We start from the raw sequence: 27753 nt of genomic DNA, 5'->3' as shown, positions 1-27753 counted from the left end.
GACCCCAGAGTGATATGTACATTTATCTAATTTGGTTGTAGAGAATGTTCTCTGAAATGTTGAAGAATAGTTCTTACATGCAGGACATGATCCTTCTCAGTCTTAGAGAAAATCAAAGTATTGTCCATGGATACAATTACAAGTCCAAGAAGTCATGGAGAACTTAATTGGTAAAATACTGAAATGCCTCTGGGGCATTACAGTGACCAAAAGACATTCCAGTATACTCAAATAGGGCAAATTGTTTTCTGAACGCTGTTTTCCACTCAGCTCCAGCTTTAACACGTATGAGGTGGTAAGTACACGTAGATCTAAATTTTTATAGATATTGGTTCCATGTACGTGATCTAATAGCACAGGTATGGGTGGTAATGGATAACAGTTTTCAATTGTGGATTTTGTAACTGCATGAAAGCCTATACACGCCTATAATACCCCATTGTGTTTTGGGAAGAAAAAGAGGGGTGATGAAATGGGTGCGGTGGAATGCCTTATGAATTCTAGTTCTAGCATTTCATCCAAATACTTACATAAATGTTGTGTTTTTGGCTTGGTCAGAGCATACATTCTACTACATGGGAGTACTCCCCCAGGAATTAAATTAATTGTACAACCATACATCCTGCAAGGTGGTAACTGGGTAGCTTTGATTGGATCAAAGACTTCTGAAATGTCATAATATACCTGTGGCAATGTGCTGAGGTGAGAATAATGTGCTGCCACAGAATTTATTGGTGTGACTGGTTCCTGAGCTTCTTGACAACATCTTGTCACTTAAAAGGGGGAATACAAGGTTATAGTTCTCAAACCTACTCCATCTTTGGGTTGTGATGCTCTAACCAGGGGATGACTAGAATTACACCAAAAGTTGGTGTGTCAATAAGATCAAAGATTACATGTTCTGTCTCACCATTATCCCCAACCAAGGTCAGTGGTGTGGTACTAAACCATATCAGTCCAGAGGAAAGAGCTGAACCATCAACTGCACTCACTGGTTCTGGTTCTTATTTTGTCACTCATTAGATATCTCATTTTTCAGCCAGGGATACAGCAAGGAAATTTCCAGTGCCCACAGAGGCAATGAGAATAGGAAGATTATGGCCCTCATTCTGGAATTGGCAGTAAAAACCGTCTACCGCCAAGATGACAGCCACCAAAGACCATTACCACAGCTACCAGCCATCCGCCGTATTATGACCACAGACTGATTTCTGCCAGAAGAATAGCGGAAATCCAGCTGTGGCCATGCCGGTGGATGGGCGTAAGGTGGCACTGCCACGCCAGTAGACTGCCGACAGCCATACTATGACCCGTAATACTGCCTAGCGATGTTCTGCTGGTGGGCGCTGCTGCTGGCAGCAGCGCCCCGTCCCGTCTCCTGCCAGAGGACCCCCTGAACACAGGTAAGTCGGGTCTTCGACAGGGGAGGTGGGTGTGTGAATATTTGTGTGTGCGTCGATGCAGGTGTGTGTTCCGTGTTGAATGTGTGTGTGCATGTATGGAGGTGTAAGTGCATATATGTTGTGTTATGTGAATGCGTTTCTGCATGTATGTATGAAAGTGTGTGCGGATGTGTGTGTGAATGGATGTACGCATGTGGGAATGGGTGTGTGCATGCATGTGTGTGTGTGTGAAGAGGGCATGAATGTAGAGGGGTTGGGGGGGCTTTGGAGAGGTAGCTGGAGGGGGAGGGTGGGGAAGACCGCTATCTTTGACTGATAGTGTCTACCGCCATGGTTTTCGTGGGGTTAAGAAAGATGTGAAAACCATGGCGGTAGGCAGGGTCATAATCCCGCAGGCGGAACAGTTATGGACGCAGGGCTGGAGATGGATATCTGCAGCCCAGAGGCTGTTACCACCGTGGCGGTGGGAGTGGTGCATTGGCTTCAGACCTCCAGCCCGTTGAGGACCCCGCTGAGGAAATTCGATTTTTAATACGATCGTATCGACCCGCCATTTTGTGGCCCGCCGCCATTTTATGTTGCCTTCACTCAGGCAGCACAGCGAACGAAGTCCATTCTGCCTTTTCTGCTTATTCTGCAACATGGTGTTCAAAACAGCCTTCTGCCTCTATCTTTACAAGACTGGTATTAAGGTCTGACCGAGTACACTAATCCCTGTCTGGTTTTCTAATCCTTGTTTCAACTATCTGTAGGCTCACACTATTCTCCGCCGATCTTATCTTATCGTCTGGCCTTCGCTGTCCTTTGCTAGTATTCTCTCATTTCACAACTGTCTTCCAAACGCACACAAACTTATCGCACCACATGCAACTTCGTTGTGGATCGGTTAATGAATTAGTTCAAGGGAGGGGTGACAAACACAGCTGGAGGGGAGGCAACCTTAAGTCACTTGATACTTTGTTCTGTCTTGTTTTCCGACATTTCTATTGACTCTGCTCTATCTTTACATCATTCTTACTGGCTCCTTTCTATGTGTTCTGGGAGTGTATGTAGTTAATAAAAATTTTTATACGGTATATAAGATTGTGCGCCACAAAGTAAAGTGGCAGTCTCCTGAGAACATACCTTGTGTACTTCTTGGACAACTGTACTAGCTGCAGCTAATAAAATGCGATCTTTTACGCCTGACAGAGTGTCCCGTGTCTCTGTTAGTTGAGGCAGGTGAATCCAAGGAGATTTTAGGCGTACCCTGCGCCGCCAGGCCCAAAAGGTTCTGGTTCTTCAACTGGCGCCCAACGTGGGGCGGCTTCAGCGGTACCGGTTCTGCCTGAAGGTCGTGAGGAACCCCGCAGGAAAATTCTGGAGGAATCGCGAGCCACGTCAAGCGACCCCTGTATGTCGAAGTGGTCCGAAGGTCTTTTTCAGCGCGGTTACCCTTCCTGACGGCTACTGACGACTGCTGCCCTGACTGCCGCCCTGCCTTGGCCCTTTCTTTGATGATGTATGGTAAAGCGAGACGATAGACGGGCCTCTGTTGGTGTAAGAAGACATCCTTAGTTAAGTATTTGGTGGGTCGCGCCCACAAATTTTGGTCTTTGTTTTGTCCTTAGGTTCTTAGATTTGGCCATTGCAGTGGCCAAAGCCGAGGGGTAAGTGCATTTGTGCTGTGTAAACTGAAAGTTTTACCCCCTTGATGTTTGTGAACAGCCAGTAAAAATCGTGAGATGTCTGGTCTGACTAAGTTTGGAAAACTTTGTTGCTTTGGTTGTAATAGGGACTCCCAGCTTGAGGACTCCTGTCCGATTCCTTCGGTTGGAACTCCCACATATGAGCTCTATTCTAAACATGGTGTTGGTCCTATTGCCTTTAATAAGACATGGACCCGATATACAAAGAAAGATGGTGTTTTAAAATGGCAAGAAAATGGTAGTTTCGAAACTGATGTGCTAGATAATTTAGAAGCAACGTTATTTAAAAGAAAAGCCCGGCCGGCAATGTTTGACTCTTTTCGCCTTTGGCGTAAGGAAGCCAAACAGAGAGAAATTAAACAAGCGAAACGAGATAGGAAAACACAGGGAATGACGATTATACAGGCTGCTCAGCAATTCAAAGATGATGAAATAGATAATGCAATGGAAATTTCAGACAGACAGCATCGAATGGCAATAGATAAATGCTATCCGACGTTGCCTATCTCTTCCCTTGATAAGAGAAAAGATTTTGAGGAAGATTCCTTAATGTCCCACTTATTGAAATTGCCTCCGCCCTATGTACAAGGTGCTAATGCACCCCCGATGTTACAGCCTGTTCAGCCGCCAGTTGTGCTTCCGCCTGCTCCAGCTTTTCCACATTTGCCTCCTCAAGTATTGCCTATGCCAGCTTTGCCTTTAACTCCTTTGCCTTCTGCTCCTTTGGCAATTCCTAATGCTCCTTTAGTTAATTCACCTAATACCTTGTCCCCTATCCTTATGTCAAATTCTCCATCTACGCGTAAGCGATTTACCGATACTGTCTCTGGTCTCTTATCACCTTTCTTTGAAGCTTTAAACGTGTCTCCAGCTTTTTCTCGAAGACAGTCTCGTAGTCAATTCCCAGACTCCGAAGAGCGAGAAAAATTGGACTCACTTGCTTGTAGATGGATCAAGAAGGGTCCCCAATATAGTACGTCTGATATTATGTCCACCTTTCTGCAATGGAATGCACCTACGCAGAGATATGTTTTTAAAGTTATGTGCGATACTCTCGCTAAAGAATGGGAGGATATGAATTTGGGTTCGGTCCCACAGGATCTGTTAGATGTTCAGGCTGACTTTGACAAAGGACTTATTGTAGGTCCTAAGGTTGAAAACGCTGTCAGAACACTTATTTCTTTCAGATCCCTATTGTTCTCACAGACTTTTCCTGATTCTGATCCTTCAGTTAGGACAGTACTGAAAAACTATCCCATGAGAGAGGTTTCTCCAATATGGAAGGAAGAAGTTGCAGCAGCAGGTGCTAATCCAGCTATTCCTGCGCATTTTCAGCGCATATGGATACATGTCCCCTGGAAAAGGTCTGAAGTTTTAGCACTTAAACAGTCACTACCAGATTCACGCAAAAATCCTGCTGGTTACTATAAAGAGTTGTCGCAAACAGTTGATGCATGTACTATGAATCTAGCAGATATTGACATGTTGATGGGAAATGTAGTTCCACAGACAATATGGGCTAAAATTCGTAGAGAGGATCACGCTCAAGAATTAGGCGGCGATTGGAACGCTATTATTGCCGCAGATAGAGGTCAAGTAGGTGGTGCAAAGCCCGACGCTTTGATCTCAGAACTCCCTGGTAGGATTATTACATTAATGAAAACAATGATGCCTGCTTTGAGAGTTAATTGGGATAAGCTAGCAGCATGTAAACAAAAGAAAGATGAAAGTGTTTCCGATTTCTTTACCCGATTCGAGGAAACATTCATTGATCACAGTGGTCAAGATATGGCTACAGAAGTGGGACAGCGATTATTTGTGGATAAGTTCGTATATAACTTGCTTCCTGAACTATCACACAAGCTAAAAGACTCCGAGAGTTCATGGGCAGTTTCTTCTTCCGCCCAGATATTGGCTACTGCACAATATTATGAAAATAGAGACAAAGAAGAAAGGGAAAAACAAGAGAAAAAGACGAAAGAATTAAAAACTAAAGTTCTCTTGCAACAGGCTTATCCTCCTCGTCATGTTCAGCCTCAGTTTCAACAGCCTCCGCAGTTTCAGAGGTTGTATCAAAAGCCTGAACCATTCATTCCAAGACCTTTGCTAGGTCCCAATCAATGTGCTTATTGTAGGGAGGAAGGTCATTTTAAGAACAATTGTCCGGCATTGTTGCAGCGTAATGGAGCAACATCTGCTTCACGAGGTCGTGGTGGTCCTCAGTCAGCAAATAGAGGTAAAGGTCGAGGTGTGTTAACCCAAGAGCAGCGTTCTTTTGTTCCTCCAAATTCCGGAAATTACTTTGACCAGCAAAATGTTAGGTCTACACAGTATTACAGTGAGGATCAGTATATTGAAGGAGGGAATGAAAGTCTTCATTTTGAATAGGACAGCCATGGACAAAGTAAGGGGGTTACGTCAATTCCAGTGGATCAGAATGGACCTTATGTTAATGTCACTACAATGGGTGTTTCAGAGCCATTTCTTTTAGATACTGGTGCCATGAGAAGCTCTATCATTCATTCTAAACTCCCTGGCGCACCTTTGTCTGGCTTAACGAATGTATCTGTAGGATTTTCTGGCGCCCCTGTTCGCAATCCAGTTTCTTGTCCTTTGCCTGTTTCAATAGGCCCTTATGATTTAGAAGCTCCACTTCTTCTGACGAATGGTTGTGGTGAAAATCTGTTGGGTTTAGATCTATTAAAAAGAATGCATGCTACGATATATTGTTCACCTTCTGGTGTATACCTCACTCTAGGACAGAAAATGACTAGTCCAATGTACTTATCAAAAGATCAATTCCCACCTGAATTGCTTTCTCTTCCCGAAACGCTTTGGGCTACGGGTCCGAATGACGTTGGTTGTCTTGAGATCCCACCCTATGTTGTTACTCTCAAGCCCAATGCTGAAATGCCACGTATTCCGCAATACAGAATCTCTACTGAAGGTGAGAAAGCACTTCTGGAAATTGTCCATGATTTGATTCAGAAGGGTGTGGTTGAGGAAACGAGAGGAAATACATGTAACAGTCCTGTTCTTCCGGTTCTTAAACGCACTGATTCTTCTCAGCCTCCTGTTTATCGTTTTGTAATTGATCTTCGGGAGGTAAACAAGATTGTCGTACCGCAGTTTCCTGTAGTCCCAGATATCACTGCTCTGTTGACGATGATACCTTCTACAGCGACTTGGTTTTCAGTTATCGATTTAAAGAATGCTTTCTTTGGTATTCCCATCGCCGAAGAGAGTAGAGATATTTTTGGTTTTTCCCTCGGAGGCCGAAGCTTCCGGTTTAAACGCGCACCTCAAGGTTATTGTGAAAGTCCCTCTGTTTACAGTCAAGCTCTAAAATGTAATCTTGATGCCTTTTCCTTACCGTCCGGTGCCGCTCTCATTCAGTACATGGATGACTTATTAGTTGCCGCTGATTCAGAGGAGATTTGCAAAAACGTGACCGTTGCACTGTTGCGTCATTTGTTTGATCTAAATCACAAGGTTTCTCCTTCTAAATTACAATATGTCTGTCGCGAGGTGACTTATTTGGGTCATCTCTTGTCAAAGGAGGGACGACGATTGACCCCCGAACGAATTCAGGCAATTGCACAAATGTCAGTGCCATCCACACAAAGAGAGGTACGTGCCTTTTTGGGCATTACTTCTTATTGTAGACAGTGGATTCCGAGTTTCTCTTTATTGGCTAAACCGCTGTTGGCGCTAACTTTAAAAGATACGCCTCAGCCTCTTCCGTGGACTGACGAGTGTCAGAAGAGTTTTACTGATTTGCGTATTGCTTTGTGTTCTGCTCCTGTATTGGGTACTCCTGATTACAGTAAGCCCTTTACGCTCTATGTCCACGAAAGAGAGGGTTGTGCATTGTCAGTCTTAACGCAGCGTTTTGGAGATCAACAGCGACCATGCGCATATTTCTCAGCTACGTTAGATCCAGTAGCTAAAGCATTGCCTAGTTGTCTTAAGGCGACAGCGGCAGCAGCAATTTCTATTCGACAGTCTGCTGGAGTAGTGCTAGATAATACTCTCATTGTTATGGTGCCACATGCAGTGGATATTTTACTAAATAGGACAAAAATGCAGCATCTTACGAGTGCTCGGTTGTCCGGATATGAGCTGACGCTTTTGGCTAGTCACATACACATCAAACGATGTAATACCCTGAATCCAGCTACTTTGTTGCCTCTTCCAGAAGAGAGAGATGTCTCTGAACAGCATGATTGTTTTCTCCGTACTGAAGAAGAGACTAAGGGTAGAATTGACCTAAAAGACACGCCATTAGTGAATCCAGATGGAACACTATGGGTAGATGGTTCTTGTTTCAAGCTCCCGAATGGAGATACAGTTTCAGCCTACGCTATTACTACTTTGCATACGATTGTGGAGACAGCACGCATTAGACATAATTCAGCTCAGGCAGCTGAATTGATAGCCTTAACTAGAGCGTGTGTGTTATCCAAAGGAAAAAGAGTAAACGTATACACTGATAGCCAATACGCTTTTGGCGTAGCGTTTAACTTTGGGCGTTTATGGAAGGAAAGAGGATTCTTTACTTCCCATGGTACTAAGATACAACATGGTCAATTAGTGACTGAACTTCTTGAGTCACTTACAATGCCTACTCAGATAGCGATCGTGAAGTGTAGTGCACACAAAAAGATTGTGGACGATGTTGGTCGAGGAAATGCATTTGCAGATGAGGTAGCGAAAAAGACAGCCAGAGACAACACAAGTCGAATGTATGTTGTAGGTCCCGCAAACTGCGTAAGAGAAAAGGGAATGTGTGAAGATACAGTAGAGAGTGTGAAATCAATTCAAGGAGAGGCTACGGAGAATGAGTTGAGAAAGTGGAAGGAAAGTACAGGAATGTTAGATGAGATGGGATGTTGGGTTGAATTATCAGAACATCAACGTTGGCTGTTACCAGATGCTTATGTACTACCTGTAGTTACTATGGCACATGGTCCAGCTCACCTAAGTGCAAAAGGAATATGTAAACTTCTGGCTCCAGTGTGGCAAAATGAGGGGATCCCAAAGTGTGCAAATAATGTAGTAAAACATTGTATTGTTTGCTTGATGTACAATCCGGGAAAGGGAACCCCAACTCCAGCAGGTCATTTTGCTCCTCCAACATATCCATTTGAGGTGTTGCAGATCGATTATATTCACATGGAACGATGCAACAATCTCAAATATGTTCTGGTGGTAGTATGTGCTTTTTCTAGATGGGTAGAAGCCTACCCTCTGAAGGACAATACTGCTTTATCAACTGCCAAAATACTTTTGAAAGAATTCTTCCCTAGGTTTGGTTTGCCGCGCATTGTCTGGAGTGACAATGGGAGCGAATTTGTGGGTCAAGTCATGCAAAAAGTTTGTGCAGGTCTTGGCATAAAACAGAAGTTCCACGCGGCGAATCACCCACAGTCGGCTGGTTTAGTAGAATGCTACAATGGAACCTTGAAGCTTAAAATTGCTAAGGTGCAAGTTAGCACAGGACTTAATTGGCCTGATGCTTTACCATTGGCTCTTCTGTCCACCAGAACAGCAGCACACTCTCGTTTGGGGATTAGCCCTTACGAAGTGATATTTGGTCGCCCAGCTAATGTATGGGGAGTTCCTCGCCCTAAGAAATACTCAGACTTGCCATACCCGATGTTGATTGACTACTTGCATGACCTTACAACTAAATTGCGTGTTCTTCATCAACAGGTTCAGAGTGCTCTACCAGAGGCTTCCAGAGACCCAGGTCATTCCATCCGACCAGGTGACTGGGTCTGCACGAAAAATTTCCAACGACAGAGAAATTTGGAGCCCAGATGGAGAGAGCCACGCCTGGTTCTTTTGACCACAAGAACAGCAGTTAAAGTCGAAGGAAAGAAAAACTGGGTGCATGCCGTGCACTGCAAGAAAGTGCCTTTGCCTTTGCCTTTCGATCAATGGGTCCGTAGAGGCATCAGTGACTCTGAAAGTGAGAAAGTTCCGCAATTTGTACCATTCAGTGATGCGCGTCTAATTGGAACACTTTCTGAGAAAGAGGACGACGACATCCTTCAAGAAGCAATACCATCGCATCGTCGCTTGAACACGACAAATCCAGGAACATTGTTTCAAAACCAGACTGCCTCTGGACAGGAACGCTATAATTTGAGACCAAGACCAAAGAACTTGTAACTTTCTCTCCTATGTAGTACTCTATCCCGGTTGCAGGGTCACGGTAGGAGTCTTAGTCACGACCTGAGTAAGTGGCAATAGGCCTGCAGGACCTCACAGTGTCATAGGACGGTAGATAATCGTGACTACAGTGATTGAGGAAGATTGCCGTGAGCATCCACTTAGAAAGATGGAGGCTACATTAGATAAAAGAGAAAGTAAAAATGTACAGAATAATTGTAAAGAAATATGTAGTCATTGTAGTATTGCTCTATGCGTCATTATATTGTCGTGTATTCTTTTGGCATCTGTAAACTGGATCATTATTACTCTGCAGCAAAAAGTTGTCTCTTCTCCTACCTCTACATCTTCTTCTACTATCTCTCCGCACCTATTCCACACTCTTCCCCAGCATGAACTCATTAGAAGAACTGAATACTTTAACAATTCCTTCGTCCAGTTGTTACATCAACATCAGTTAGTGATCAATACAACTGACTGTTGGGTGTGCGGACTCATACCACATACAGTAGAAAATGGAATGCCATATTTAGTTCTTCCATTCTCCTATGAAGGTTCCGCTTGGGCTTATTTTGTCATTTTCAATAATGCATATCAAAGTAAAATTAAACAACCTGTCAGTTCACATAGTGTTGGTTCAGATTTCAGTCATAGTTTATTGATAAAGGGAATGGTAGCTATGGCTAAAATCATGGAAAAAAGTGAAGCTTCCATAGATGAAAGAAAAGCATATACCAATTGGAACATAACTAATTACATTTCCAGCCTCAATGATAAGGTTAAGCAAGGAAAATCTCCTCCGATACGGGTCATACCCCAACAAGGAAATTTCTGTCTGCAAATAAATGGTAGAACTCCAAACACCGGACAAAGAGAAAGTTTATGTTCCCATACATATGTTTATTCAGCCCTGAATTCACCGCCGTTAGTACCATCTCAAGGTACATACTTCGTTTGCCACGATAGGGCTTATACATGGTTGCCAGCTGATTTTTCTGGTACTTGTTATATAGCCTTTCTTCTTCCCCCTACATACACCGCTCCTGCGAATCATCATAAAAATAGATATGGCAGAGGGATTGTGGATTCGAAAGACACAGCAGGACAAGAGGGAGGAGATTTCCTCAAAGGATTTCTTCCCTTCTGGGGTCCAATGGCCAACAGCAGAAATATAAGGCAATTGGTTCGTGTCGTAGAAACCACCATAGACATCACTGTAGGAGCTTTAAGTAACATTACAGCTGAACTACAGGCTGATCGTCTTATGACCTTGCAGAACCGTGTTGCCTTAGACTTTGTTCTTGCGGACCGTGGTGGAGTATGCAAATTGATCGGATCAAGTTGCTGTATTTTCATACCTAATGACGCTCCGACAGTATACCAAGCTATCTCTAAGTTACACATAATCTCCGAATCGATTCATCAGGACGAAGGAGATTGGTCCTTTTCAGAGTGGTTTTGGGGATTACTGTCCAAATGGGGTTGGAAGGTATTGACATTCTTTGGAGTAATTTTAGCTTTTATATTCTCTTGTTGTCTTTGTATGCACTGCGGTCCTGCCGTCTGCAACCTATGTACTACTGCATGTATTCCCAAACCCAAGTCACAAAGAACAGAGAATATCAAAATGATGGTACAGCAACAGCTTGATGACCTCATGGCCATAGACATCGACTCAGATTAACATGAGTTTGTGTATCTTGCCTGAGTTCTGGCAAAAGGAGGGTCTGAGGAAATTCGATTTTTAATACGATCGTATCGACCCGCCATTTTGTGGCCCGCCGCCATTTTATGTTGCCTTCACTCAGGCAGCACAGCGAACGAAGTCCATTCTGCCTTTTCTGCTTATTCTGCAACATGGTGTTCAAAACAGCCTTCTGCCTCTATCTTTACAAGACTGGTATTAAGGTCTGACCGAGTACACTAATCCCTGTCTGGTTTTCTAATCCTTGTTTCAACTATCTGTAGGCTCACACTATTCTCCGCCGATCTTATCTTATCGTCTGGCCTTCGCTGTCCTTTGCTAGTATTCTCTCATTTCACAACTGTCTTCCAAACGCACACAAACTTATCGCACCACATGCAACTTCGTTGTGGATCGGTTAATGAATTAGTTCAAGGGAGGGGTGACAAACACAGCTGGAGGGGAGGCAACCTTAAGTCACTTGATACTTTGTTCTGTCTTGTTTTCCGACATTTCTATTGACTCTGCTCTATCTTTACATCATTCTTACTGGCTCCTTTCTATGTGTTCTGGGAGTGTATGTAGTTAATAAATGTTTTTATACGGTATATAAGATTGTGCGCCACAAAGTAAAGTGGCAGTCTCCTGAGAACATACCTTGTGTACTTCTTGGACAACTGTACTAGCTGCAGCTAATAAAATGCGATCTTTTACGCCTGACAGAGTGTCCCGTGTCTCTGTTAGTTGAGGCAGGTGAATCCAAGGAGATTTTAGGCGTACCCTGCGCCGCCAGGCCCAAAAGGTTCTGGTTCTTCACCGCCGGCCGAATAATCAACATTCCGCTGGGCCTGGACATTGCCGACATCTCCACATAGAGCCATCGTCAATGTAGCAGTGCGGGGGGTTCAGCAGCACTCGTCACGCATATCACTGCCCGTAAATCGGTGCATGGGCAGTGCAGAGGCCCCAAGGGGGACCCCGGTGCCCCCATACCACCAGCCTTTTCCTGGAAAGGCTGGTGGACACAGGTTCTTTATCTGGTGGGCAGTGCTGCTTGAAGCGCTGCCCTGTCAGATAAGGAACTCTGCCATAGTCAGGCTGCCTGGCGGCGGTAGCCTGGCAGTGGCGGAGTTCTGCCTGTGACGGTCCTGTCATGAACATAATATGGTGGTCCGAACCGCCATGCCGGCGGCAGTAATTCTGGCATGGCGGTCCAGACCGCCTATGTTCATAATGACCGTCTTAGTCTGAAATGCCAGCTTTTACAGCTGGCCCAAACCAAATGCAAGGAAGCACATGGGGAAAACAGAGGAACTCGTTAGTCATTATTGTAATTGCACATGTTTCTCAACTGTCTTTTTCCATTAGGAGGATCAATTGAATCAACAGTTGTCGACAGTTAACATGTGCTTTCTGGATTACCTGGGTGAGGCCCAGTTGGTTGTACACAGTTGACACGTGCTTCCTGGATTACACGGATGAGGTCCAGGTGTTCAGAAGTTATCTTGACAATGAACATTGGTCTAGATCTGCTTTAAACATTGCCATTATGTTAATAACGGAGTTGCCAAGTTGCATAAGGTTTCAAAGGCATAACATGAGTCAAACTGGTACTGTGATGGAATGAAAATAGCATCTCTGATATCACTCATAAGGGGGGTAGGTCATAACTAAGGCATTTCTAGCCCTGCTCACATCTGGGACCATGACATTAATTGGATGTTTAATAACTATTATGGAAAAGGTACTGCCTGATGTGCGTAAAAAAAAATGACTTACACCAGGCAGCGCCGGCGTAGGGGAATATGGAGCTTGGGCGTCAAAAAATGGGGCAAGTCAGGCTGAGGCAAAATTTTCGCCTCAACCCGATTTGCGCCATTTTTTTTTTACTCCCAACCCCATTGAAATGACTCCTGTCTTAGCAAAGACAGGACTCATGCCCCCTTGCCCAATGGCCATGCCCAGGGGACTTATGTCGCCTGGGCATGGTCAGTGGGCATAGTGGCATGTAGGGGGGCACAAATCAGGCCCCCCTATGCCACAAAAAAAAAAAAATATATACTTACCTGAACTTACCTTAAGTTCCCTGGGATGGGTCCCTCCATCCTTGGGCGTCCTCCTGGGGTGGGCAAGGGTGGCAGGGGGTGTCCCTGGGGGCATGGTAGGGCACCTCTGGGCTCCTTCCGAGCCCACAGGTCCCTTAACGCCTGCCCTGACCAGGCGTTAAAAAATGACGCAAAAGCGGCTGGACGTCAATTTTTTGGACCCGCCCACTCCCGGGCGTCATTTTTGCCGGGAGTGTAAATACGGCGCACATGCCTCGGAGTCATTTTTTAGAAGGGAACGCCTACCTTGCATATCATTAACGCAAAGTAGGTGTCCACGCAAAAAAATTACGAAAACTCCATGAACTTTGGCGCTAGACGCGTCTAATGCCAGAGTATAAATATGGAGTTCGTTTTGCGTCGAATTTGCGTAAAAGAAAACAACGCAAATCCGGCGCAAACGAGAGTATAAATATGGCCCTCGATACCCTGTCAGGGATGTCAAGGGGAAATAGAGTCTGAAAGAATGTTGCAGGTTCCCACAACCAAGAGGAAGGGCAAGAGGTGTGGGAAACAGCCTCAACACTTCCCATGGCCCTGAAAGAATCTGATCCCTGGTGCCTTCCTGAAGTCCAAGAACAGAGGAATACCAGTGGAACCCTGAAGATAGACTGGGAAGAGAGTGCCTTATATAGTGAGGCAAGAGACCTAATACCAGGGGCAACCAAAAGATTGGCAGTCTCCCAGCACTACAGGGCATTCCTCTTAAACTTACCCAGTACATCCCCTTAAGTGGGCATTTGGGACAGACCAAAACCTGGGACAGGTTGGTCCACCACTTTTACTGGTCTCATGTGTCTCAAAGGTTGAAGGAGTTCTGTTGCTTCTATATTACCTGTCAAGCCAGTGGCAAGAAAGGTAGGCCTGGGCGGAACTCGCAGAGTTCTGATGCACGGAATTCCACGGAGTGCCAAAAAATCTCTGCAAGGTTCCACTTTACTCCATGAGCGGGCAACATTGTGCTCGACCACCTATTTGCACTGATTAGTGCCAGCAGTGTGTTCCATGCTGCTAAGTGAGCATGAATAGCACCACAAGGTCGCATGTACACACAGCAATTTTGTTTTGCCTGTTCTGTGCATGAGGCTCAGCCTATATTTAAATCTACTCAATCTTTGCAATCCTCCCCATCCCACTCATCCACCCCTGTTTTACCTTTATTATATGTGTGTGTGTATATATGTTTGTGTATTTTGGTTTAGTGTTCTATTCTGTGAATTTTTTTACTTTTTTTGGTTTTCTCTTTATGTTACCTGTGCCATCAAGGGGTGCAGTTATGCACCATTTTTCTGAGGCAGAGGTGGTAGCACTCTTTTTTGTGAAGTGCTACCCCCCTCTATGCTGACAGCAGGTGTCATGCCCGGGAGTGGGTACGGTCTGTAAGGGTGTTGGCTGCTATTGCAGAGGTTGCATTGGTGTGTGTGGGGTAGAACTGGAGTCCAGCACACCTATCAGGAGTTGACACACCGCTGAGCTGACATCCTCGAATGGGAGCAGGATCTGCTAGACATACTAAGGCCCTCATTACAACCCTGGCAGTCGGTGTTAAAGCGGCGGTAATACCGCCAACAGGCCGGCGGTAAAACAAATGAGATGACGACCATGGCGGAAACCACGAACATAGACAGCCACTTCAACACTCCGACCACCACTGCGATAGAAACAAACACTGTGGCGGTAACCGCCAACAGACAGGTGGAAGACAAGGTTCCGCCCACTGTATTACAAGAGCCCTATCCGCCACCTTTTCCGGGGCGGTACCAACGACATCAGAAGCACGGCGGAAACAGTCTGTGGAACGGAAACCACTCACCTTTCAACACCCAACGAGGACCAAGGGTGCCAGGGAGCCAGAGTTACACGTCCGGCCCATGTTGCTTTACCTTCTCTCGTATCAGGAGCAGCAAAGACGCCAGCGACTACCACGGTGAGTACTGCACCTAGCACACAGGGGAGGGGGGACGGAAAAGAGAGTGAGACACTCATGCAACACTCAACACTCCCAACCCCACCCTCACCCACAAGACCATACACACAAATACATGCAGCAACATTACATATACACCCCGTCACCCCCTGGAAGAATGCAAGGACAAAAGGAAATGATTGTAATGAGTGTAATCATTGAAAAATCTGATAGGCCAAATTAAAATATCAGTATGTACAAATATGTACACCAACTACACAAGTCCGGATATGAATAACATCAATGTCCGTGGATCTGTGTCCCAATTGCATGGGTGAAGCCAACACAAGATACCTGACTCGAAACGTAGAGAACAATGCAGGGGCAACAGATGGAAAATAACAGGCACCTCAGGGGGAGGAGAGCACCTCAGCCGGATGAACGGACGACGCCACTGCTCCAAGAGGGGGCTCCATGCCCACAGTTTGGTCCTGGGGAGTGCAAAGCCACAGTCTCTCAAGTCTCTCCAGTGGGTGGTTTGTCCACTGCTGTATCCTGGGGAGTGCAAAGCCACTTTCTCTCAAGTCTCTCCAGTGGGTGGTTTGCCCACTGCTATATCCTGTGGAGTGCAAAGCCACAGTCTCTCAAGTGGATGTCATTCTCCACTGGTTCTAGAGGGGGCATTGTGCCCAGAGGGCTTCATCCTGCCAAGGACTGAGTTAGTGGATGTGATTCTCCACTGGCTCTGGAGGGGGCATTGTGCCCAGAGTGCTTCATCCTGCCAAGGACAGAGGTAGTGGATGTGATTCTCCACTGGTTCTGGAGGGGGCATTGTGCCCAGAGTGCTTCATCCTGCCAAGGACAGAGGTAGTGGATGTGATTCTCCACTGGTTCTGGAGGAGGTATTGTGCTCAGAGTGCTTTATCCTGCCAAGGACATAGGTAGTGGATATGATTCTCCTCTGGTTCTGGAGGGGGCATTGTTGCCAGAGTGCTTCATTCTGCCAAGGATTAGGTGAATGGATTTGATTCTCCACTGGTTCTGGAGGGGGCATTGTGCCCAGAGTGATTCATCCTGCCAAGGATTAGGTGAGTGGATGTGATTCTCCACTGGTTCTGGAGGGGGCATTGTGCCCAGAGTGCTTCACATGCAGTGTGGCAGGTCCCATTCTCTCATCTGGGTGTGTGTGCCACGAGATTGCCTGGGAACAGGTAGCATGATACTCCATGGAGGCAGAGACACACTCCACCCTGCTGCGATTTCGCCTGCCACCTGCAGGTACAAACAGTGCTGGGTGTCGTGCCTCATGTACGCTGTGCAGGGCCCAGGACATCTCCTGCAGCCTCGGATGGCTGCCCACTGGGGCTGATAGCCATGTCAGCTGTGGTGGCACTGTCTGAGCACGTCACGGGGCTGGTGGCGGTGGTTGCGGCGGTGTCTGTGGCAGAGGTGCTGGCGGTGGTGCATGTGTCAGCACCTGTGGAGGGACACAGTAGGATGTCTCCTGCAGCCTCGGGCGGCTGCCCACTGGGGATGATGCTGAGGAGTGTTGCTGAGGCAGCAGACGTGCAGGTGGCGGTTCAGGTGGCGGTGCAGGTGGCTGTGCAGGTGGCCGTGCAGGTGGCGGTGTCCACCACCGTACAGGTTGATGTTCTGTTGACAGATGGGTGACACTGGTCTCTCAGCCGGAGCCTGCGTGCCCTGTCCTGACTTGCTCTTCACCTTGTGTCCTTTCCCCACCTTTGATGTCGCTGCTGGTCCGTTGGCACTGTCCCTTTTGGCTTGGAGGAGCCCTTACTTGGTGGCTGGTGAGGCTTCTCCCTCCGGCATGTGGGCACCTTCTTCACCTTGGCAGGTGGCGGAATGGCTTGCTCCTTGGCCTCGCTAGGTGGCACACTGGCAGCCCTGATGGGTGCCGCCCACAATGTGACCGGACTTGCTGAGACCACTGTGCCGGATGATTTGGTGTCTGAGGTGCTGGGATGGGACATGGACAGCCTGGCCCTAGGGGAAGGACGGGGGGGGAGGTGTAGGGAAGAGGTCAATGTTAGCCAGTAAGAGTTTCTTAGACACACTGGGACGGGAAGATGGAGGGGGTTTGGGATTGGAGGAAGAGGTAGTGGTTGTAGGAGGTATAGGTCTGCTGAATTTGGGTGAAGGTGCATGGGCCGGAGGCTGTTCTGAGGTGGATGGCTGTTGGGTGGGTGTGTGCCTGCGTTTGTATAGTTTGGGAGGCTCACAGACACACTGGGGGAGGACACAGGGGATGTGTGCATGGTAGTGGGGGTGGTGAGTGCACATGAGCGGTGTGTGGTGATGGGCGTGCTGGTGATGGAGGTAGTGGATGAAGATGTATTGCATGCAGGTGTGAGTGGAGATGAGACAGGGAGGGAGGAGGAGGGCGTGCAGGAGGGGGACACAGTGGAGGCAGGGGATGTTGGTGTGTCTGCATGGGGATGGTGCTTGTGTGAATGCCCGTGGGATGTGTGGTGCTTATGTTTGCCATGTCCACTCTTGTGTGTTGATGAGTGTGCATGCTGGTCTGATGGTGTGCTTGGGATAGGCTGAGGTACAGGGGATTGGGTCTGGGTAGAGGAAGTTGGAGGGGGGAGGCTGGACACAGGGACAATGGCTGCCATCAGTGCTGAGGCCAGAGCCTGAAATGCTCTCTGTTGGGCCGCCACGCCAGAATGAATGACCTCCAGGTATGCATTTGTTTGCTGCAAATGCCTCTCAACACCCTGGATCGCATTCAAAATGGTTGATTGCCCAAAAGTGAGGGATCTCAGGAGGTCAATAGCCTCCTCACTGAGGGCAGTAGAGCTGGCTGGGGCAGGGCCTGAGGTGCCTGGGGCAAAGGAGACACCCACCCTCCTGGGTGAGTGGGCACGGGAAACTCAATGAGGGGCTTCTGGGAGGGCGATGCTGGTAGGGGGGTTGGCGGCTGTACATGTTGATGCGGTGGGTACAGAGGTGCCCGCCACCGCAAGGGAGCTCCCATCAGGGGAGGAGTCGCTGACGCTGGTGTCTCCTCCTATCCCCGTCATGGAGCTCCCCTCGCCCTCCGTCCCACTGGTGCCTTCTGACTCCGTTACTCCACCCTCCAGCTCCATGTCGGATGCAGCTCCCTCCTGCTCTGGTGCCACTGCTCCTCCACCAGATGATGCCAATGCACACAAGGACAGGGTGACAAAACAAAAAGGGGGGGAAAGACAGAGGAGACACATGGTCAATGCCTGCAACACCACTACCGTTGGCAGACACAACACACAGGGAGCAGCCCTATGCACTAAGCCATGGACTAACAGGGCAGGGGAAACGCACATGCCCATGGGGGACTCTGTCTAGACCCATTTCATGCACATCTGGAACCCATTGCAACCTGACTAGGTGTAGAGGGCAAATACCACCTTTGGGGTTGGAGTGGGACAGAGCCTGCAAATCAATGGATATACCTTTGCGCGTCTGCCCTGGCCTGGGGAAACCCACAGCCTATCTCCCCCACCCAGACACCTCGTCAAGCACGCAGAGACAGCTGAATGAGAGTATACTCACCCCCTTGTGGCTGCTGTGATGCCCTCAAGCACCCATCCAACTCAGGATATGCCACCACCAGGATCCGGTACATCAGGGGGGGTCATGGTGCGACGGGCACCCCTTCCACGTTGGGAGGCCATCCCCAGCTGGGCCTCCGCCGTCTTCTTGCTCCAGTGGCGCAGGTCCTCCCATCTTTTCCAGCAGTAGGTGCTCCGTCTATGGTGGACCCCTTCGGTCCGCACTTCCGTGGCGATGGCACGCCAAATACCCTTCTTCTGGTGGGCGCTGATCTATAGGAATAGTTAAGTAAAAATGTATGTTACTCCCCCATACAGTTCTTCTCACACATTGGCTGCAAACCTCCCACCCTGGCCCAGAAAAACATACACACACCATCCTCACATGCTGGCCTGTCCCCCCGTCTCTTCCATCCACGGCACTCCATACAATCATGTGCCATCCACCATGCACACAGTTTACTCACTTGTTTGTCTGGAGGACCGAAGAGTTGCTTGTACTGGGGGAGGACCCCATCCACCAGTTTCTCCAACTCCTCCGCAGTGAAGGCAGGGGCCCTTTCCCCAGACACTGTAGCCATTGTCGCTTCCAGACGCAGGTCACAGCAACACTTGCAGTGTAGGTCCTCTCCTGTTGAAGGTCAAGTATCAAGTGAGTGAACAGATAGAAAATGGCAGTCACATCCGCGGCAGTGCGTGCCGTCACCGCCGGTGTACATCATCATTGGCTCCTGGAACCCATAGGGCCCAATGATAACCAATGCTGAATTGCACAGCGGTCTTCGACCGCCTACTGCGACGCTGCACAACGCCAGCGCAGTTACCTCATTTCCCCTTGTCCCACCTTACAGGTCAGGCAGCTGCCATTTCAGGGGGCCACATGGCAGACCAACTAACTGCGTTACACCTGTTTAGGCCAGGAATACGGACAGACAAAGGCACATAGAGAAAATAAACTGATTGTACTACACAACCTTGTGAAACCAATGTGCAGCTGTGGAGCCTGTGGACAGTGAAGAAGAGGAGGCAGAAGAAGAAGATGTAGACAACCATAACAACATCATCATGCAATACTTCCAGTGAGACACAAGTAAGAGGATGGCACTGCTTTCCACATCTCATACTATTGTAGGACCTAGCATAAATATGCCTTTTTACCTCTGTGTATGGACCCTGACTTGTCACTTTGGCTTTCCATTTCACAGATCTGGGTCCCACTTTGTGCCCTCTGCTATGTTTACTGCTGGCCAACAACTGTGTAACATTGGTATGTGAACAAGTACATTGACAGTATTTCAGAGAGATTGCAATTACACATTTGTGAAAGCATAGATGGACTCCAGATTGATTCAAGGGTGTTTATTTCTGTGCTAATAAGTGGAGGGTGGTGTGCAATGGGCTGGGGTGATGGTGGAGGAATGTTCAGGGTTGAGTCCAGTCTCTTGGTCTCACAGGTGCATTGTCCAATGGGGCATAGGAAGGGAAGCAGTGGCAGTTTAACCCCTTCTGTGCCCAGGACATAATGGTTACGCGTCCTGAGGCACAGTGCTCGTGTGCCCAGGACGTAACCATTACGTCGTGGGCATAGAACCCAGAGGGTGCACTAGCTCTCCCTCTGTGGGGTTCCCTCCCACCCCCCTAAAGGCAGGGATGGAAGGGGAAGTCCTTCCCCTTCAACCCCCGACCACCCCACACCCGTGACGTCAGCGCGCGATCGCGTGCTGATTGTCACAGAGGCCTCCTCCCATTGCGCTGGAAGCTGAGCTTCCAGCGCGATCGGAAGAGAAAAGCAAAAGCATTTCTCTTCCGATCACGTGGAGGAGACCGGAGAGGCTTCAAAGGGAAGGAAAGGAATTTCCTTCCCTTTGAAGTCTCTCTGAGCATTTTAGCAGCCGGATTGCAAGCAATCCGGCTGCTAAAACGCCCACTAGACACCAGGGATTTTTTTGATTTTTTTTTATTGCCATGAGGGAGCGACCCCATGGGCAAAGGTCGCTCCGGGGGGGGGGATTTTTTTGAAAGGCCTTTTCTGCCCCCGTCGGGGGCAGAAACCTCTAGGCACCACTGATCATTTTTTTTATTTTTGTTTTGTTTTTGTTTTTAGAGGTGGGGAGCGACCCCTTAGGCAAGGGTCGCTCCCCTAGGGGGCAAATTCTAATTAGGCCATTTCTGCCCCCTCTGGGGGCAGATTGGCCTATTTTTATGAGGCCAATCTGCCCCCAAGGGGGACAGAAACCATTAGACACCAGGGAGTATTTTTTTTGAGAATGTCACGCAAGGGGAGCGACCCCTTAGGCAAGGGTCGTTCCCCTGGGGGTCAAATTTATTTTAGGCCATTTCTGCCCCCCTGGGGCCAGATCAGCCTATTTTAATTAGGCTGATATGCCCCTAAGGGGGGCAGAAACCACTATGCACCAGGGATTTTGTTGTTATAGTTGTTTTACAGACGGGGAGCACCCCTTCGGCAAGGGTCGCACCCCTTCGGCAAGGGTCGCACCCCAAGGGTCGCACCCCTGGGGCAAATTGTATTTAGGCCATTTCTTCCCTCTTTGGGGGCAGATCGGCCGATTTTTGCTACACCAATCTGCCCCCAAGGGGGCAGAAACCAACAGACACCAGAGATCTTTTTTTTGCGGCAATGTCACGCAAGGGGAGCGACCCCATTGGCAAGGGTCGCTTCCCAAGGGGATGGGGGGAGCAAATTTATTTTATGCCATTTCTGCCCCACCCTGGGGGCAGATCGGCCTATTGTTATTAGGCCGATCTGCCCCCGGGGGGCAGAAACCTCTAGGCGCCAGGGCTAATTTATTTATTTTTTTTTTTTTTTTGTTTGTTTTTTTTAGAGATGGGGAGCGACCCATTAAGCAAGGGTCGCTCCCCTGGGGGGAAAATTGTATTTAGATCATTTCTGCCCCCCTTGGGGGCATATCGGCCGATTTTAGGTCAATCTGCCCCCAAGGGGGGCAGAAACAACTAGGCACCGGGGATCTGTTTTTTCTGCGCCAATGTGACGCATGGGGAGCGACCCCGTAGGCAAGGGTCGCTCACCAGGGAGGTTGGGGGGCGGGGCAAATTTATTTTAGGCCATTTCTGCCCCCCGGCCTATTGTTATTAGGCCGATCTGCCCCCTGGTGGGGCAGAAACCTCTAGGCGCCAGGGCAAATTGTTTTGTGTGATTTTTTTGTTTGTTTGTTTCTTTTTTTAGAGATGGGGAGAGACCCATTAGGCAAGGGTCGCTCCCCTGGGGGGCAAATTGTATTTAGACCATTTCTGCCCCTCTTGGGGGCATAAAACACTTAGGCACCAGGGATTGGTTTGTGTGTATGCGTGTGTTTTCTTTAGGGGGGCAGCCCCTTGGGTAAGGGTCACTCCCCATGGGGGCACATTACTGTTGGCCACATCTGCCACCCATTAGGGGCAGATGGGCCTATTTTTGGAATGCCCATCTGCCCACAAGGGGGGCAGAAAGCCCACCAGAGGCCAGGGAAGTTTTTTTTTTTTAAATAAGAGGGTGGGGTTATGGCCATACCCCCACCCCAAATAAATTGGCCCAAAGTTGTTCTGCCCACCAGTGGGCAGATGGGGCAATTACCCCTGATCCACACCCCGGGGGGAAGAAAGTCTATTAGATGTCAGGGAATTAAAAAATATATATATATATTGGGGTGGTGGCTACCAACCAGTATGGGCCTGGTTACGCCCTCACCTCAACTGAAGAGGGTAACAGTCTTTCAGCTCTCCCCCGCACTCTAAAACATCTTATCTCACAGCAAGCAAGAAGACATTTGATTATTTTGGGTTTTAGTTTTACATTTGGGCCATGAGAACTTGGCTTACTCTCAAAATCGTCCCACTTGGAATAGTGAGGGCTGCACTTTCTGGACTTTGGGACGCTGCCATGTAGAAAAATCCCCAATACCTAGATACATCTGAAAACTAAACATCTGGGTGATTCCAGGGTGGTGTGTTTCACATGCACCCCGCACCATTTTTGTACCCACAATCCCCTGCAAACCTCCAACTTTGCTGGAATTCACACATTTTCCCCACGTTTTTGTGATGGAACCATCCGGAATCCACAAAATTCCTACCACCCAGCATTCTCTCATCTATACTGATAAAAATTCTGTTGCACTTGTCAGCCTAAACATTTTTTTTTGCAAACTGCCCTTTGGGACCCATTTTGTTCCCCCTCAATATCAACATGTTTTTGGCTCTTCACTTTCACAAGCACTTGGCCCACCTACACAAATGAGACATAAATTTTACCGGGAGACTGAGGGAAACATTGGGTGGTATGAAATCTGTCCCAGTGTGGTGATCCCACACAGAAATGTGGGAAAAATTTGATTTTTTAGCTAAATTTGAGGTTTGCTGAGGATTCTGGGTAAGAAAACATTGGGGGATCCACGCAAGTCACACCTCACTGGACTCCCTCGGGTGTCTAGTTTTCAGAAATGCCTGGGTTTGGTAGGTTTCCGTAGAAGGCTGCTGAGCCCAGGACCAAAAACGCAGGTGCCCCCCTGCAAAAACAGGTAGTTTTGTATGTTGATAATTTTGATGTGTCCAGATAGTGTTTTGGGGCATTTCCTTTTGTGGGTGCTAGGCCTACCCACACAAGTGAGATGCCATTGTTATCGGGAGACTTGGGGGAACGCTGGGTGGAAGGAAATTTGTGGCTCCTCTCAGATTCCAGAACTTTCTGTCACCGAAATGTGAGGAAAAAGTGTTTTTTGGATCAAATTTTTAGGTTTGCAAAGGATTCTGGGTAACAGAACCTGGTCAGAGCCTCACAAGTCACCCCATCTTGGATTCCGCTGGGTGTCTAGTTTTCAAAAATGTGCTGGTTTGCTAGGTTTCCCCAGGTGCTGGCTGAGCTAGAGGCCCAAATGCACAGGTAGGCAGTTTGTAAAAAACACCTCTGTTTTCTGTGAAAAAATGTGATGTGTCCACGTTGTGTTTTGGGCCATTTCCTTTCGTGGGCGCTAGGCCTACCGACACATTTGAGGTACCATTTTTATCGGGAGACTTGAGGAAACGATGGGTGGAAGGAAATTTGTGGCTCCTCTCAGATTCCAGAACTTTCTGTTACCGAAATGTGAGGAAAAGGTGTTTTTTTATTGTCAAATTTTGAGGTTTGCACAGGATTCTGGGTAACAGAACCTGGTCAGAGCCCCACAAGTCACCCCATCCTGGATTCCCCTAGGTGTCTAGTTTTCAAACATGTGCTGATTTGCTAGGTTTCCCCAGGTGCCGGCTGAGCTAGAGGTCAAAATCCACAGGTAGGCACTTTGGAAAAAACACCTCTGTTTTCTGTGAAAAAATGTGATGTGTCCACGTTGTGTTTTGGGCCATTTCCTTTTGTGGCCGCTAGGCCTATCCACACAAGTGAGGTACAATTTTTATCGGGAGACTTGGGGGAATGCTGGGTGGAAGGAAATTTGTGGCTCCTCTCAGATTCCAGAACTTTCTGTCACCGAAATTAGAGGAAAAAGTGTTTTTTTAGGTCAAATTTTGAGGTTTGCAAAGGATTCTGGGTAATAGAACCTGGTCAGAGCCCCACAAGTCACCCCATCTTGGATTCCCCTAGGTGTCTAGTTTTCAAAAATGTGCTGGTTTGCTAGGTTTCCCCAGGTGCCGACTGAGCTAGAGGCCAAAATCCACAGGTAGGCACTTTGCAAAAAACACCTCTGTTTTCTGTGAAAAAATGTGATGTATCCACGTTGTGTTTTGAGCCATTGCCTTTCGTGGGCGCTAGGCCTACCCACTCAAGTGAGGTACCATTTTTATCGGGAGACTTGGGGGAAAACAGAATAGCAAAACAAGTGTTATTGCCCCTTGCCTTTCTCTACATTTTTTCCTTCCAAATGTAAGGCAATGTGTAAAAAAGATGTCTATTTGAGAAATGCCCTGTAATTCACATGCTAGTATGGACACCCCAGAATTCAGAGATGTGCAAATAACCACTGCTTCTCAACACCTTATCTTGTGGCCATTTTGGAAATACAAAGGTTTTCTTCATACCTATTTTTCACTTTTTATATTTCAGCAAACGAATTGCTGTATACCTGGGATAGAATAAAAACCCATTGCAAAGTGCAGCTCATTTATTGGCTCTGGGTACCTAGAGTTCTTGATGAACCTACTAGCCCTATATATTCCCGCAACAAGAAGAGTCCAGCTGACGTAACGGTATATTGCTTTCAAAAATCTGACATCGCAGGAAAAAGTTACAGAGTAAAACGTGGAGGACAATTGCTGTTTTTTTTCACATCAATTTCAATATTTGTTTATTTCAGCTGTTATTTTCTGTAGGAAACATTTGTAGGATCTACACAAATGACCCCTTGCTGAATTTAGAATTTTGTCTACTTTTCAGAAATGTTTACCTCTCTGGGATTCAGCATTGGTTTCTCACCCATTTTGGCCACTAACTGAAAGGAGGCTGAAAGCACAAAAAATTGTAAAAATGGGGTATGTCCCAGTAAAATGTCAAAATTGTATTGAAAAATGTGGTTTTCCAATTCAAGTCTGCCTGTTCCTGAAGACTGGGAAGATGGTGATCTTGCCACCGCAAACTCTTTGTTGATGCCATTTTCAGGGGAAAAAACACGAGCTGCCTTCTACGGCCCTTTTTCCCATTTTTCTTTTCAAAAACAAACTTTTAACTGTATTTTGGCTAATTTCTTGGTCTCCTTCAGGGTAACCCACAAAGTCTGGGTACCTCTTGAATCCCTAGGATGTTGGAAAAAAAGGACGCAAATTTGGCGTGGGTAGCTTATGTGAACAAAAAGTTATGAGGGCCTAAGCGCGAACTGCCCCAAATAGCCAAAAAAAGGCTCGGCACAGGAGGGGGAAAAGGCCTGGCAGCGAAGAGGTTAAGGTGGACAGGGTGACTAAGTGGGACAGAAGGCTGACATTCATGAGGGTCCTTTTTCCTGGTGGGGGTCTTGGCAATGTTCTCTGTCTTGTTCCTGGAACTCAGGGACCATTTGCGGGGTGGTTCTCCTTCTGCAGGGGGTGGGGTGCTGGTGGCCTGTTGTCATGTGGCAGTGCATCCTGTCCACTAGCGCCAGCGGAGGTTGAGGGCTGTTCATCGTCCAGGCTAGTGTCAGGGGCCTGTTTGTGTGCCACTGTGTCCCTCATGGTGTTGACAAGGTCTGCCAGTACCCCTGCAATGGTGACCAGGGTGGTGTTGATGGACTTCAAGTCCTCCCTGATCCCAAGGTAGTGTTCCTCCTGCAGCCGCTGGGTCTCCTGAAACTTGGCCAGTACTGTGCCCATGGTCTCCTGGGAATGGTGGTATGCTCCCATGATGTTGGAGAGTGCCTTGTGGAGGGTGGGTTCCCTGGGCCTGGCCTCCCCCTGTCGCAGAGCAGTCCTCCCAGCTTCACTGTTATCTCCTGAACCGTGTACCCACTGCCACTGACCACAGGTCCCTGATTGTCTTGGGTTGGTGGTAAGACTTGCTCCTCCCATGATTTTAGTTGTGGGGGAGGAGGTGGGGGTCCACCGCCAGTCCTCTGTACCGCAATCTGGTGTCTGGATACCACTGAACGCACCTTCTCCTGTAGGTCATTCCACCTCTTCCTGATGTCATCCAGTGTTCTTGGATGCTGTCCCACTGCGTTGACCCTGTCATCGATTCTCCGCCATAGCTCTATTTTCCTAGCAATGGAGGTGTGCTGCACCTGTGATCCGAAAAGCTGTGGCTCTACCCGGATGATTTCCTCCACCATGACCCTAAGCTCCTCCTCAGAAAACCTGGGGTGTCTTTGAGGTGCCATGATGTTGTGTGGGTGATATGTGAGGTGGTGTTTATTGTGCTGTGTGATGTGTTGTATTGGTGTGTGTTGTTTGAGGTGCTTGGATGTTGTATGAGTGATGGTGTTGTGTGCTTGTGGATGCTGGTGTAGTGTTTGCTATTCTCTCTCTGTGCTTCCTCACAAATATGTCGTTGTAAGGGTTTGTGGGTAATGTGGGTGTGTGTTTTATGGTGGTGTGTGGGTGTGGTGTGTGTTGTGTATCAGGTGTGTATTTCGAATTGTCCAATGTGGTTGTGTTTTGTAAATGTGCGTGTATTTTGAGCGCGGCGGTGTGTACCGCCAATGGAATACTGCAGTTGAAAGACCACCACGTGGATTCGTGGGTCGTGATAGTGTGGGCGTATTCTTGTTTCCGTGACGTATCACTGACCCTTGGTGTGGCAGACTTGTGTGGGTATCTGTATTGTGGCGGATTCCGAGATGTGGGTCGTAATACTTGTAGCGGAATGCCGCTGCTGCGACGGTTATGTTGGCAGCCTTCAGCACGGTAGAAAGAGGGATTTACCGCCAGATTTGTAATGAGGGCCTAAGTGTCCAGAGTGCAGAGCTTAGTGAGTAATTATTTATTTTTTGTGTCCTACAATGATAACATATTTTTTTTAAATAGCATACTGCTCACACTCAGGAGTAAGTTAAGTTAATGTAATGTTTCAAATATTATGTGATCCATTTCAAGCGAGCCAGGTGCTCAGTGCTATCTAGTTGTACACGTTGCTGTAGGCGCTTGTTTGGGCTGATTATTTAAGAAGTCATGGAGACTCCTCCTTTTATGTAGCTCGTACAGTCCTGAGCAAACTCCCAGTGATGTGTAGTATGCATAATGCACTGAAAAGGGAATACGACTGAGATGGTCCATCAAAGGGGGCTGAGAAGCAAAGATCATTCATTTCAACGCATTAGTAGTTCCAAATGCAGTTTAGGAAATTTTGAACAGGGCTTAGGTAAAGTTTAGAATATAAAGGATAGGTCAAGTTGATACTAGTAATATAGGCAATCTGATTTAGAAAAGTACAATGTCTATATGGCACTGTATTTGCCTTTTCCTGTCAAAATATTTTCTAGGAGATTAACTGTACCACTGATCTATTTTTGTTATCTTCTTTATCTCTTACATCATCATCCAAGGGCATGAGGAAGAGGCCATCAGAGGGTCAAGCTGAGGCTGCTACCACCAGTACTGTGGCATGTGGAATTACAATCACCAGCAGTGCAGCCATGGCTGATGGCTGTGCTGGCCCTAGTTAGTTTTCCTGTTAATATTATTCATTTGTATAAGTTTTATGTCTCCCCATTTAGAATAGTTTTTTCTTGTTTCTCCTAAACTATGCCTGTTTTTTAAAATCTTCTTCATTTTACTTGATGTTTGTTAATTCTTGTTATCCCTCCCTGCATTATCCTTTTTTCTATATT

Source organism: Pleurodeles waltl, chromosome 1_1 (genome assembly GCF_031143425.1).
Source record: "Pleurodeles waltl isolate 20211129_DDA chromosome 1_1, aPleWal1.hap1.20221129, whole genome shotgun sequence".
Taxonomy (NCBI): domain Eukaryota; kingdom Metazoa; phylum Chordata; class Amphibia; order Caudata; family Salamandridae; genus Pleurodeles; species Pleurodeles waltl.
The sequence above is the reverse complement of the archived record's forward strand: the minus strand, read 5'-3'. Positions refer to the sequence as shown.